This window comes from Rhinoderma darwinii, chromosome 2 (assembly GCF_050947455.1).
Source record: "Rhinoderma darwinii isolate aRhiDar2 chromosome 2, aRhiDar2.hap1, whole genome shotgun sequence".
Classification (NCBI taxonomy): Eukaryota; Metazoa; Chordata; class Amphibia; order Anura; family Rhinodermatidae; genus Rhinoderma; species Rhinoderma darwinii.
This window is the reverse complement of record NC_134688.1, coordinates 318,302,398-318,317,013: the sequence shown is the minus strand read 5'-3', so window position 1 is coordinate 318,317,013 and position 14,616 is coordinate 318,302,398. Positions and strand designations below refer to the sequence as shown.

At 46.0% G+C, this 14,616-nt stretch overlaps 1 protein-coding gene across 4 annotated transcripts in view; it reads left to right on the top strand.

Moving 5' to 3' along the window:
- The window catches only part of FRS3 (fibroblast growth factor receptor substrate 3), a 199,696-nt gene that overhangs the window by 95,319 nt on the left and 89,761 nt on the right, over positions 1–14,616 (top strand). For 3 of the 4 annotated variants that reach the window (XM_075853567.1, XM_075853565.1, XM_075853566.1), the window contains one exon: positions 7,810–7,907. The exons of the other annotated variant lie outside the window; for it this stretch is intronic. The gene's annotated coding sequence lies outside the window, so the exon portion shown is untranslated. The remainder of the gene's footprint in view (positions 1–7,809; positions 7,908–14,616) is intronic. 4 annotated transcript variants of the gene reach the window in all.

Below are 14,616 nucleotides of genomic sequence, written 5' to 3'. Positions count from 1 at the left end.
TTCCAGCAGAATCTGTGATCAAAAACCAAATGGTGCTCCCTCCTTTCTGACCCTTGCCATGTGCCCATATAGCAGTTTACAGCCACATATGGGGTATTGCTTTAATCAAGTGAAAATGGGTAACAAATTGAGCAGTGCTCTTTCTCCTATTGCCCCTTGTATAAATGAAAAGTTTGGGGCTTAATCAACTTTTTATTGGAAAAAATGCAATTTTTCACTTTCACTGCCCAATGTTTATGACTTCTATGAAACATCTGTGGAGTCCAAATGCTCACTACACCCCTAAAACAAAATCCTCAATGGGTGTAGTTTCCAAAATGGGGTCACTTCTTGGGGGTTTCCACTGTACTAATACCTCAGGGGCTCTTCAAATGCAACATGGTGCCTGAAAACCATTCCAGCAAAATCTGCGCTCCAAAATCCAAATGGTGCTCCTTCCCTTCTGAGCAGAAGTTTATGACCACATATGGGGTATTTCCGTAATCAGGAGAAATTGCTTTACAAATGTTGGGGTGCTTTTTCTCCTTTTTTCCTTGTAAAAATGTGAAAATTCTATGTTTTTTCAGAAAAAAAGTATATTTTCATCTTCACAGACTAATTTCAATAAATGCAGCGAAAAACCTGTGAGGTCAAAATGCTAACTATACCGCTAGAAAAATTCCTTGAGGGGTATAGTTTCCAAAATGGGGTCACTTTTGGGGGGTTTCCACTGTTTAGGTCCCTCCAGGGCATTGCAAACATGACACGGCACCGAAAACCATTCCAGTAAAATCAGCACTCCAAAATCCAAATGGCGTTCCTTCCCTTCTGAGCCCTGCTGTGGGTCCAAACAACAGTTTATTACCACATATGGGGTATTGCCGTAATCGAGAGAAATTGCTTTACAAATGTTGGGGTGCTTTTTGTCCTTTATTCCTTGCAAAAATTCGAAATTCCTACGTTTTTCCAGAAAAAAAGTAGATTTTCATTTTCACAGACTAACTCCAATAAACATAGCAAAATTCCTGTGGGGTCAAAATGCTAACTATACCCCTAGATAAATTCCCTGAGGGGTGTAGTTTAAAAAATAGGGTCACTTTTGGGTGTTTCCACTGTTTTGACACCAAGACCTTTTCAAACCTGACATAGTGCCTAAAATATATTCTAAAAAAAGCAGGCCCAAAAATCCACTAGGTGCTCCTTTGCTTCTGAGGCCTGTGTTTCAGTCCATTATCACACTAGGGCCACATGTGGGATATTTCTAAAAACTGCAGAATCTGGGCAATAAATATTGAGATGCGTTTCTCAGGTAAAACTTTCTGTGGTACAGGAAAAAAATGTATTACAAATGAATTTTGTAAAAAAAAAATTAAATTTTCAAATTTCAGCTCTACATTCCTTCAATTCCTGTAAGACGCCTAAAGGGTTGAAACACTTTCTGAATGCTGTTTTGAATACTTTGAGGGGTGCAGTTTTCAAAATGGGGTGTTTTATGGGGGTTTCTAATATATAAGGCCCTCAAAACCCCTTCAGAACTGAACTGGCCCCTGTAAAAATAGCCTTTTGAAATTTTCTTGAAAATGTGAGAAATTGCTGCTAAAGTTCTAAGCCTTGTAACGTCGTAGAAAAATAAAAGGATGTTCAAAAAACGATGCAAACATAAAGTAGACATATGGGAAATGTGAAATAGTAACTATTTTGTGTGGTATTACTATCTCTTTTACAAGCAGATACATTTAAAATGTGAAAAATCATAATTTCTTCATATTTTCACTAAATTTTGGTGTTTTTCACAAATAAGCAATAAATTTTTTCACTAACCTAAAGTACAATATGTCACGAGAAAACAATCTCAGAATCAATTGGATAGGTAAAAGCATTCCAGAGTTATTACCACATAAAGTGACACGTCAGATTTGAAAAAATGTGTCTGGTCCTCAAGGCCAAAATGAGCTGGGTACTCAAGGGGTTAAAAAAATGTTACCATACAAAAACAAAACGAAACATACAAAAGCTGGGCTTTTGGCCGGAGGTATATGCCAGAAGCACTTGGCCCTGGCCACGGAATAGCAGCCGAGCTGCAGCTCTGCTCCTACTCAAGTGAATAGGAGCGGACTTGCAGTTCTTCAACGCGGCCGCTATTTTATTTACAGAGCCAACTGCTTCCGGGCTCTGTATATAGCATTGTCATAACATCCAGTGCCCCCATGCCACCAGATCGGCTTATAGGTGCGGGGTCTGGGTGTCTGACCTGCACCGATGATATACTGATGACCTATCTGGTGGATAGGTCATCAGTTGTCAGAATGTGGACAGCCTCTTTAAAGCTAAGTGGAGGTAAAATTTACAAATTTCATTTTAACCCCGTTAGGACGCAGCCTATTTTGGCCTTGTGGCACGGACGTATTTTTCAAATCTGACGTGTCCCTTTATGTGGTAATAACTCCGGAATGCTTTTACCTATCCAATTGATTCTGAGATTGTTTTCTCGTGACATATTGTACTTTATGATAGTGGAAAAATTTGGTCGATAAATTAAATATTTATTCGTGAAAAACACATTTAGAGAAAATTTGCAAAAATGTGCATTTTTCTCAATTTAAATGTATCTGCTTGTAAAACTGATAGGAATACCACACAAAATGGTTACTAATTAACAAATCACATGTCTACTTTAGACTTGCATCGTATTTTGAACATCCTTTTATTTTTCTAGGACGTTACAAGGCTTAGAACTTTAGCAGCAATTTCTCACATTTTCAAGAAAATTTCAAAAGGCTATTTTTACAGGGGCCAGTTCAGTACTGAAGTGGTTTTGAGGGCCTTATATATTAGAATCCCCCAACAAATCACCCCATTTTAAAAACTGCACCCCTCAAAGTATTCAAAACAGCATTCAGAAAGTATTTTAACCCTTTAGGCGTTAAACTGGAAATAAAGCAAAATAGAGGGGGAATTGACAAATTTCTCCTTTTTGCTAAAATTCGTTTGTAATAAAAATTGTGTAACACAGAAGGTTTTACCAGAGAAACGCCACACCAGCAGTGACTAGCAAGGAGGGAGGTTGTGTGTGTGAGCTGCTGCTGTGTGTGCTGTCTGTGTTTTGTGGACCACACCCGGTATCCAGGGAGTTGCCTTTTTTCACCAGCCCAGGTTCATATCACCTGCCTGGGCTAAGGAAGCTTCCCTGAAGGAGGCTCCATTCATACATGGAGCCTCAGACCTCTACCCCCTGGAGCATGCAGGCGGGGGGTAGAGGGTATTCCCAACCTGCTGGGAAGGTGCAGCCAGCCTCAGGGGTGAGAAGGTCATCCCGTGGAAAGGTCTGTGCGGCCCCCCCTGATGCTGGGGCTCTGGAAGGAGCCAGGAGGAGAGACGTGGAGGAGAAGATGGAGGTTCACCCAGGAGGAGGACCAGAAGGCCCAGCAAGGCCAGATGCCCAACCCAGGGACCAGAGTACGGTCGGAGTGGGGAGTACTGCGGTCGGGAGAGTCTGTGGAGACCTTCAGCTCCCGCCTAGCTGCCCGACTGGAAGAATACCGGGACCTAGGTAAGTCCTTACGGCGGCTTCGGGAAGATCTGACGGTCGCCAGGGGACGAGCCGCTAAAACATCAGGCGCCAAGAGGTCCCAGTACATTCTCCAGGTAAAACAAATCCTGGAGGAAGTCAAGGCGGTGGAGGAAAGGCGATTGGAGATCGTGGCTGGTGGGGGAGCCTTCGGGGAGAAGCTGGAAAAAGAGGTTTTCCCTGATGGCGTCCCCCACGCAAGGTAACGAAACCCCCTGGAAAGGGGAAGAAGTAGCAAAAAAGAGACAGCAAAGTCAGAAAAAATTAGGATGCTCAAACTGAGGCCGTGGAGGCTGGAGAAATTGTGGAGATGGAGGAGGGTGTGGAAGCGGAGGACGAGAGGATGCCGACCCGGGGGGAGACTAAGGCGATCTCAGAGGCCCCCTGGGAAAGCAGCAATGGAGAGGCAAATGTGGAACTTTCCTGTAACAGATCTGTGGAGAACTTTGAGTCTAAGGCTGGGTTCACACGACCTATTTTCAGGCATAAACGAGGCGTATTATGCCTCGTTTTACGTTTGAAAATAGGGGTACAATACGTCGGCAAACATCTGCCCATTCATTTGAATGGGTTTGCCGACGTATTGTGCAGACGACCTGTAATTTACGCGTCGTTTGACAGCTGTCAAACGACGACGCGTAAATTGTCTGCCTCGGCAAAGAAGTGCAGGGCACTTCTTTGCTACGTAATTTGAGCTGTTCATTGAACTCAATGAAGAGCAGCTCAAGATATACGAGCGTCACAGACGCCTCGTATATTACGAGGAGCTGCTTTTATGGCTGAAACGAGGCAGCTGTTTTCTTATGAAAACAGGCTGTCATTTCAGCCATAAATGACAGCTAGCGTGTGAACATACCCTAACAGTGAGCACCCCCCGGAGTTGCTCGCACAAATACGGCAGCAGGAGTCCCCAGTGTCTATCCAGAATTTTTCTTTTGGAGCAGAGATGCTGCCAGAGGAGGAGAAAAGGAGGAAGAAAAAGTTATGGAAGATGAGGAAGAATGCAAAGGCGAAGACAGGTAGGATTACTTATAGGTTACTTCACCTGTCTTCCTTGCGTTCCGGACCGGGTGAGAGCTCGGTTCGGGACGCAAATCCCCCAGCTCCGGCCTCTGCAGTGGGGTCGTGGCGGGTATGTGGGCAGAAAAATATGGTGCTGGTTTTGAGCAATGTAGCCAAGATGGCGTCAGACGCTGTGTCCTGTAAAGGAGGTGGTGTCGATGGCTAGGGGGCGTGTCCCGCGGATGGGGAACCTCAGATGCCGGCCTCTGGCGCAAGCCGGGGGACGGGGGGGAACCGGTAACAGGATGTGGCGCTGGAAAACCGGAAGTCTGCTGGTCATGTGACTCGGCCAGCGGACGCACCAGAAAGTGTTGTGGCAGCATGTGGTGGCGGTAGGGGAGGCTCTGGCACTGCTGGCCACCCCCTGACGGGAGGGGGGTGGTTTGGTGCCGGGAGCGGCTCTAGCTGTGCCTGCGGCCCACCTATCTGCATCGCAGCAAGGTGGTGAGGACGGGAAGGGCTCAGCGGGCACGGGGGGTGGCGGTACCCCTCCTCCCAAACATAAGATCCGTGATGCAGCAGATATGGAGGTCGGTGAAGCGGAGGGTGCTGAGGGAACACCGCCTGTGACATCTAGCGGCACCCCAGATATAGCGGCACCTCATGATGCGGAGACCCCAAAAACAACAAAGACTGTATATCAAACCTACAGACAAAAGAAAGGAACTCTGTAACCAGCCTGGCCGGAATGAAAGCTGTGGGGAGTAGTGTGAGTAAATACAAATATCTGTGGTGATGGTAATGTTAATAATGATGGTAATGTTGATGGTGGCGGTGGTATTGTTGGGGATGATAATGTGGGGGGAGTGTCAACCAATGGTGGGCCGGTTGCTCCTTCCTCCAGAGCGCCCGGCAGGTCGTATGCGGGCGTTGTGGTGGGGGGACCGTCGGCCCACCCATCCTCATCTTCTGGGCCCGGGGACGGCAGTTTGCAACAGCGCCTCCTAGAAGCCTTAAGGGAGGGGAAGCAAACGCTAACAGTAGGGGGAGTGCAGAAGGACCTATCCTTTTGGATAAATAGGTATAGTCTGGATGCCTTCCGAGAGAGACGGGGAGATCAGTGGTCGCTCCCAACAACCGGGCCGGCCGTGGCTGGGAGGAATGTGGTCCGTCTCCAGTGGCGTGGCAATGATGCGTGCCCTCCTCGTAAGAGGGTGGTGGAGCTGCTGCTGGAGATGGGCTTCAAGACAAGTGACCTCTACGCCTTGATACATCCTCGTGGTACGGCTGAGTTTGACATCAGCTTTGTTCAGCCGGGGGGCCTTGAGGTCTTCTGGGGGAACTATGAGCTGGTGAAGAGCGAGCCCGGCTGGCGAGGGTTTGCTGCGCAAGCAATCTCTCGCCAGAATGGTCTCAGGAAAGTGACCGTTCTTACCCGTAACGAGTCTTTCCTGTGTGGACATCATGACCTGGTTGGGAAGATATGGTGAGGTAGCAGAGATGCCACGGAAGAACTGCGATGAGTTTGGCATCTGGTCGGGAGCCTGGACGTTTATAGTTAAACTTAAGCGTCTGGGGCAGACGGTGTCCCACATACCATCATCTGCTTTCTTGGGAAGAGATCGAATCCTTGTCTTCTACCAGGGGCAGCCGAAGCTGTGTCACCGGTGTGGCGACCCCTCACACTTGAGCGCAAGCTGCACTGTGCAGAAGTGCGCTCATTGTGGGGGGGGGGGATAGGCCATCTGGCCGCATCCTGTGGCCAGATTAGGTGTAACCTGTGTGGTGACCTAGGTCACCCTTTCAGTCGGTGTCCGCGCTTAGTCGTCACTGTCTGCTCCAACCCTACGGAGAATGTAAGGAGGGAGGTCTCCGTGGGTGAGGGGGTGGACAGAGACGATAGAGCCCAAGAGCAAAGGACGAACGCCAGGAGGGGACCCCCTTCTCGTCAGAGAAGGGCGGAAAAACGCAGAAGGGAACGAGAGCTGAGGACCCAGTAAACTGGGGACTCTGGCTCGGACCTGGATGCCCCCCAGGATACTGATGCTCTTGGGGAGGCCGTACTTGACTAGGAGATAAGGAGGATAGAGAGAGAGCAGAGGGCTGGGGACTCCCAGTCCTCCCACTATGAAAGTGTGGAAGATGAAGGGAGGTCACAGCCTAAAACAAAACAGGGGACACCAGGTAACCTCAAAACAGGGCTAAAAACATCTGGCCCTGCCCCGGCCACGGAAGGCAAAACCTGCACCCCCCTGGTGTGCTCCCCCAACCGATACTGTGTTCTCATGGATATTCCAGCCCCCCAGGCCGGGGGGGGGGGGGGGAGAGCATGGTAGGGAGTCTAGGAGTCGTTGAGCCTCCTCTTCTGCGGGGGCCACTGTCCCCGGGGGAGGGGGTCGGCCCGGACCCACGACATGAGAATGGGAGGGGGGTGGTGGAGGTTATGGACTCCTCAACATAAAAAAAACAAGAGGTAAAGAGGGAGAGGGGTCCTCCTCAGAGGAGAAAGCAAGGGGTGGGAAGAAAAAAACCGTCTAACTCCATCATTTATGATGGCGGCACCCACTCCGTTAATGCTGGCATCGATTAACGTTGCCAGCATTAAGTCGAATAGGGCTAGATTTGCAGCCTTTGATTTTTCTAGGCCGGGTTGAAGATGACATTTTGTTTTTGCAGGAGAGCAGCCTGTCACTTTTGGCAGAGGTCGTGAAAGCTAGGAGGGAGTGGCGACGTGGGCCCTCCTACTGGTCTCTTGCGGCTGAGCCATATAGCGGGGTGGCGGTACTTTTTACTGCAACGGTCACATGCCGGCGGATGATCGAGTTAGAAATAGGGCGGTGCTTGATCTTAGATGTTCTCATGAGGGGACAAGAACTAAGACTTATCAACATCTATGGTCCCCAGACAAAGTGGGACCGGAAAAGTCTCTTCATGAGGATTAAGCCCTTCCTTTTTTCAGGCCGACAAGTCATTTTTGGAGGGGACTTTAACACTGTCGTTAGGCCCCAAGACAGAGGAGGTTCCAGAAATGTACTGGCCTATGATAGTGTCGAGTTGAATAGAATAACTAGTGATGCTCGTCTGGAGGACATCCACATTCGGTATACCCCAGGCCACTTGGGGTTCACCTATCATAGTGGTAGTCGTAGGTCCAGAATAGACAGGTTTTATTTAAAGGAGGACACCATCTCTTCGGCAGTGTCCGTCGTTGAGGTGGAGTTCTCAGATCACTGTATGATTGTTTTCTTTGAATGTTGCAGAGTCCCTCCAGATGGGAAGAGGTATATGGAGGCTGAATTCTACTCTCCTGGAAGAAGCAGAGATCAGACAGGCCTTCGAGGATTTTCTTCAGAGCCAGGTACCTTTATTGGATCTAGCTGGTACTAAGTCTGAGTGGTGGGAGGTGTTCAAAGAACGGGTGGCTGAGTTTTTCCGCCAGATCTCGTGCCTCAGGTCCATGAGCAGGTATCGCCTGTATCAGGACATGAGGAGGAAACTCTAACATCTAGTCTCAACCGGAGGTAGCCGTGAGGAAATCTCCGGGGTGAAAGCTCTGCTCAAAAGATGCCAATATGATAGGCACACGTCTTTGGTTCTTGAACGGGATTTCGGGAGGTACCGCTCGCCCGACCCTTACAGGAACTGCAAGATATCAGTGAGTCGTAAGGTGATAGGACTAGTAGATAGTACAGGCTCCCTGATGAGATCCAAATCAGGGATCCTAGAGGTCATCAGATCCTTTTATTCGCAGCTTTTGGGTGTGCAGGATCTAAACCGAGACGAAATGTCGGCTTTCCTGGCTGAAACCATCCCTGAGCCAGGAGCAGACTCCTCGCTTGGTGTTTTGACAGTCTATCAAGGAAGAGGAAGTGATGCTGGCAGATTGGTGGGTTGGCCATCAAAAAATCGCCAGGCCCAGATGGCTTAACCCCTTCCCGCTCCTTGACGTACTATAACGTCATGGCAGCTGTATCGTTCGCGCTCCATGCCGTAATAGTACGTCTCGGGAGTAACGGCCGTTTCGGCCGTCCTCCCGACATACAGGAGCTGTGACAGCTGCTGTCTTGTTCAGCAGCTGTCACAGCTCCTACATCGGGGACCGATCGCTGTGTCCCCGCTGATTAACCCCTTAAAAGCCGCGTTCTATAGAGATCGCGGCTTTTTAGGGGTTAAGCTGCCATCGCCGGCCTGCTACACGATAGCGGCCGGCGATGGTGACTAGGGCAACCGGACACCAAACAATGGCGAATGCCATAGACGGAAGCCTAGTGGGTCCTGACAACGTCAGGGCCCACTATGCTTGCTGTCAGTGACTAGCTGACAGTTCTAATACACTGCACTACGCATGTAGTGCAGTGTATTAGAATAGTGATCAGGGCCTCCTGCCCTCATGTCCCCTAGTGGGACAAAGTAATAAAGTAAAAAAGATGTGTAAAAATAAGAAAATAAAAGATTTAAAAGTAAAAATCCCCCTTTTTCCCTTATCAGTCATTTATTAATAAAAATATATAAACAAACAAACTATACATAATTGGTATCGCCGCGTCCGTAACGGCCTGAACTACGAAATTATTTTATTATTTATCCCGCACGGTGAACGCCGTAAAATAAAATAATAATAAACCGTACCACAATTGTTTGGTCACTTCACCTCCCAAAAAATGGAATAAAAAGAGATCAAAAAGTCGCATGTACCTAAAAATGGTACTGATCGAAACTACAGTTCGTTACGCAAAAAATAAGTCCTTGCACGGCTTTATTGATTGAGAAATAAAAAAATTCTGGCTCTTAGAATAAGGTAACACAAAAAGTGAATGATTGTTTACAAAACGTATTTTATTGTGCAAACTCCATAAGACAAAAAAAAACTATAAACATCTGGTATTGCCGTAATCGTATCGCCCCGCAGAATAAAGTGAATGTCATTTATAGCGCACGGTGAACGCTGTAAAAAAAAAACAATAGTACAATTGCTGTTTTTTAGTCACCACGCCACCTAAAAATAGAATAAAAACTGATCAAGAAGCCGCATGCACCCCAAGAAAACTACAATGGATTCCTCAAGGGGTCTAGTTTCCAAATTGGGGTCACTTTTGGGGGGTTTCCAATGTTTTGGCACCACAAGACCTCTTCAAACCGGACATGGTGCCTAATAAAAAAGAGGCTTCAAAATCCACTGGGTGCTCCTTTGCTTTGGAGGCCGGTGCTTCAGTCCATTACCGCACTAGGGCCACATGTGGGATATTTCTCAAAACTGCAGAATCTGGGCAATACGTATTAATTTGCGTTCCACTGATAAATCCTTTTGTGTTATAAAAAAAATGGTATAAAGAGGATTTTCTGACCAAATAAAAAATGTACATTTCACCTCTACTTTGCTTGAAATTTTTGTGAAACATCTAAAGGGTTCATAAACTTTCTACATGCTGTTGTGAATACTTTGAGGGGTCTAGTTTCTAAAATGGGGTATTTGATAGTGGTTTCTAATATATGGGCCCCTCAAAGCAACTTCAGAACTGAACTGGAACCTAAAAAAATAAATAAATGAGGCAATACTTTGCTTCTTACATTATACTGATAATGAGCCGTGCCCACCCCGAGATGACCCCAGTTTTGACCGTTTGTATAAACGGAGACCCCAAGCATACACCCCCGAGAAGTGTATTTCTATTGAGGAGTCCCTGGTACATTTTAAAGGGAGGGTTCAATTCCGCGAGTACCTGCCGGGTAAGAGGGCAAGATATAGCGTGAAGATGTATAAGCTGTGAGAGTGCATCAGGGTATACCTACAGGTTTAGGATATATGAAGGAAAGGCCACCCCCAAACCAGACTGCATCCTGGACTACAATAGGTACATGGGAGGGATGGACTTGTAAGATCAAGCCCTGAAGCCCTACAGCGCCATGTTATGTGGTATAAGAAGCTGGCCGGGCACATCATACAGATGGCATTGTACAATGCGTACATGCTAGGTCGATGTGCAGGCCAGACGGGAACTTTCCTGGAATTTCAAGAGGTGATTATCAAGAACCTAATCTTTAGGGACCAAGAAGGGGGGGCACCCAGTACTTCTGGAAGCGAGCCCACACGCATCGTACCAGGGCAACACTTTCCAGGAGAAGTTCCCCAAACTGGCAAGAAGGGAAAAAGTCAAAAGAGGTACAAAGTCTGCTATAAGAGGGCCATAATGGATGACACAATATATCAATGTGACACGTGTCCCGAATAATCAGAGCTCTGTATGAAAGTGTTTTAAAATTTATCATACATCCCTTGGTTCATAATTTACCCCAATTTTACTTACCCTGATGTACTCCACACAGCTTATCCCCCCTCGTCTTTCCCCTCTGGGCCCTGCTGAGTGCACAGGCAGCTGATAACAGCCACATGTAGGGTATTGCCATACCCGGGAGAACCCACATTACAGTTTATGGGGTGTAGGTCTCCGGTCAAAATGCTCACTACACCTCTAGATGAATGCCTTAAGGGTGTAGTTTTGAAAACGGGGTCACTTCTTGCGGGTTTCAACTGTACTGGTACCTCAGGGGCTTCTGCATACATGACTTCGCACTAGAAAATCCCCAGTAGGCCAAATGGTGGTCCTTTCCTTCTGAGCCCTCCCATGTGCCCAAACGGCAGTTTATCACAACAAATGGGGTATTGCGGCACTCAGGACAAATTGGGCAACAAAATGGAGTATTTTATTTCTTGTGAAAATAAGAATTTTTGAGCTAAAATGACATATTATTGGAAAAATATATATATTTTTAATTCCCAGCCCAATTCAAATAAGTTCTGTGAAGAAACAATGGAGTCTAAATGGTCACATTACCCATAAATGAATTCCTTGAGGGGTGTAGTTTCCAAATTGGGGTCACTTCTGGTGGGTTTCCATTGCTTTGATACCTCTGGGGCTCTGCAAATGCGACATGGCACCCGAAAACCAAACCAGCAAAATCTGTACTCCAAAGAACACACAGCGCTCCTTCCCTTCTGAGGCCTCCCATGGGCCCAAACGGCAGTTTATTGCCACAAATGGGGTATTGATGCACTCAGGAGAAATTGGGCAACAAAATTGAGTATTTTGTTCCCTGTGAAAATAAGAAATTTTGGTAAAAAATTAAATCTTATTGGAAAAAATGTCATTTTTTTAATGTCACAGCCCAATTGAAATAGGTGCTGTGAAAAAACTGTGGTCAAAATGCTATCAACAACCATAAATGAATTCCTTGAGGGGTGTAGTTTCCAAAATGGGGTCACTTTTGGTGGGTTTACATTGCTTTGATACCTCTAAGGCTCTGCAAATGCGACATGGCACCCGAAAACCAATCCAACAAAATCTGGACTCCAACAAACATATAGCGCTCCTTTCCTTCTGAGCCCTCCCATCGGCCCAAACGGCAGTTTATCACCACAAATGGGGTATTGCCACACTACGGACAAATTGGGCAACAAAATGGGGTATTTTGTTTCCTGTGAAAATAAGAAATTTTGATCACAAATGACATCTTATTGGAAAAAATGTCATTTTTTTAATGTCACAGCCCAATTGAAATAGGTGCTGTGAAAAAACTGTGGTCAAAATGCTAACAACAACCCTAAATGAATTCCTTGAGGGGCGTAGTTTCCAAAATGGGGTCACTCTTGGGGGATTCCTACTGTTTTGACACCTCAACACCTCTTCAAACCTGGCATTCTGCCTAAAATATATTCTAATAAAAAAGAGGACTCAAAATGCACTAGGTGCTTCTTTGCTTCTAGGGCTTGTGTTTTAGTCCACGAGCGCAGTAGGGCCACATGTGGGACATTTCTAAAAACTGCAGAATCTGGACAATACATATTTAGTAGTGTTTCTCTGGTAAAACCTTCTGTGTTACAGAAAAAAAAAATGAATAAAATTGAAATTCAGCAAGAAAAATGAAATTTGCAAATTTCACCTCCACTTTGCTTTAATTCCTGTGAAATGCCTGAAGGGTTAAACTTTCTAACTGCTGTTTTGAATACTTTGAGGGGTCTAGTTTTTAAAATGGGGTGTTTTATCAGGGTTTCTAATACATAGGCCCCACAAAGCCACTTCAGAACTCAAGAGGTACCTTAAAAAAAGTCTTTTGAAATTTTCTTAAAAATATGAGAAATTGCTGTTTATGTTCTAAGCCTTGTAACGTCCAAGAAAAATAAAAGAATGTTCAAAAAACGATGCCAATCTAAAGTAGACATATGGGAAATGTGAACTAGTAACTATTTTGGGTGGTATAACCGTCTGTTTTACAAGCAGATGCATTTAAATTCTGAAAAATTCAATTTTTTCAAAATTTTCTCTAAATTTTGCAATTTTTCACCAATAAACCTTGAATATATCGACCAAATTTTACCACGAACATGAAGCCCAATGTGTCACGAGAAAACTATCTCAGAATCGCTTGGGTAGGTTTAAGCATGCCGACGTTATTACCACATAAAGTGAAATATGTCAGATTTGAAAAATGGGCTCTGAGCCTTAAGGCCAAAACTAGGCTGCGTCCTTAAGGGGTTAACATCTGAGTTTTATAAGGCTTTTAAGGGAACCTTAGTTCCCCTCTTGACTGCGGTTTTTAATGAGTGTCTCTCCTCGGGCACTCTGCCAAAGTCAATGGGCAGGTCGGCCTTCATCATTCTGTCAAAGGGTAAGGATTCTACCCGTATTGAGAACTGGCATCCCATAGCGCTCCTCAATACGGGCAGAAAGGTTCTCGCATAAGTACTGTTTAATCGGCTGGTGAAGTTTGCACCCCGGCTCCTTTAGTCGGCCCAGCATTGCTGTGTTCCAGGCCGCAGCATCTTTAGTGCTGTCCTCAGTGTCAGAATGTCCCTGCTCCACTGCCTCTCTGTCCGATGGGAGGGGTACATGCTGTCCTTGGATCAGGCCAAAGCTTTTGACCGGGTGAATCACAAGTACCTTTGGTCAGTCCTACTGAGGTATGGCCTACCGGGTGAGTTTGTTAATTGGCCTATAGGGCATTCGGAGACCTGGGTGGAAGGGATCATTGCACTTCTTTTTAAGTTAGTTTAGTGATCAGGTATTTCACGTGGAACGCACGGTGCTTAGTATCGACTCAGTTTAAAATCCTCCTGGAGGACGAGGTGTGTAGGAATATCATGGGTGACCTGGTGATGGTCCGGTCTCTGGAGGTTGAGAAACTGGGTGCATCCAAGGCCTCTTGACTTTGGAGGGGCTTTAACTTTAGGGTTCCCTAAGTGGAACCAACCTTCAGGGGGAGGGGGGGGGTGCCCCTGTGTATTAGACTGGAGGTAGGGGTCTACACCTGGCCATGACACCGGGAAATAGCGATAGGGACAGAATGAGAGACAGCAGGAGGGACAGATTAGTTTATAAAGTAATAAGGGATAGAGATAGGGCAAGCAGGTTAGGTTTAGCGATAGGGACCGGGGTGGTGGTTGGGGTGGCTTTGGCCTCTGGGCTGGTGCTCTAGGGGGGCTTTCCTCTCGCTCTCCTCTGGTGATGGGCTGAGTAAGCACAAGTAGGTTTTTGTTCCTGAGCTTTTTGGAGACAGAAAAAGTCTTACAAGCAGCCAAACTTAGGTTTTCGGGTTTATTTATATAGTATGGTATTTGGGTATAGTTATGTGTCGGTAAGATTATATGGTGTATAGGTGTATGCATGTGTTTGTGTGAATGCTTAGGTAAGATGGGCAGTAGATAGGTGGGGTGGGGGGCCTGGGGGTGTGCCCAGCCCGATTCTGGACTACGTGGACGTGAGAAGGACATGAGACGTGGAATCGGGCTGGGTGGGTGATGTGTTGGGTGGTGGGGGCCAGCATCTGAACTATGCGGACATGGAAGGACATGAGGTGTGATGCTGGTTGGGGGAGGTGATGGGTGGTGATGGATAAGTTAGTATGTACAAGGTTAGGTATGAATGTGGATAAGTTAATAAAATAAAAAATAAAAAATTTAAAAAAACATTTAAAAGAAAATAAATAAAAAATAAAAAAATTAAATGTAAAAAATGTAATAATAAAAAAAAAAAATATTAAAAAAAATTTTAAATTTAAATTTTTACAAAAAG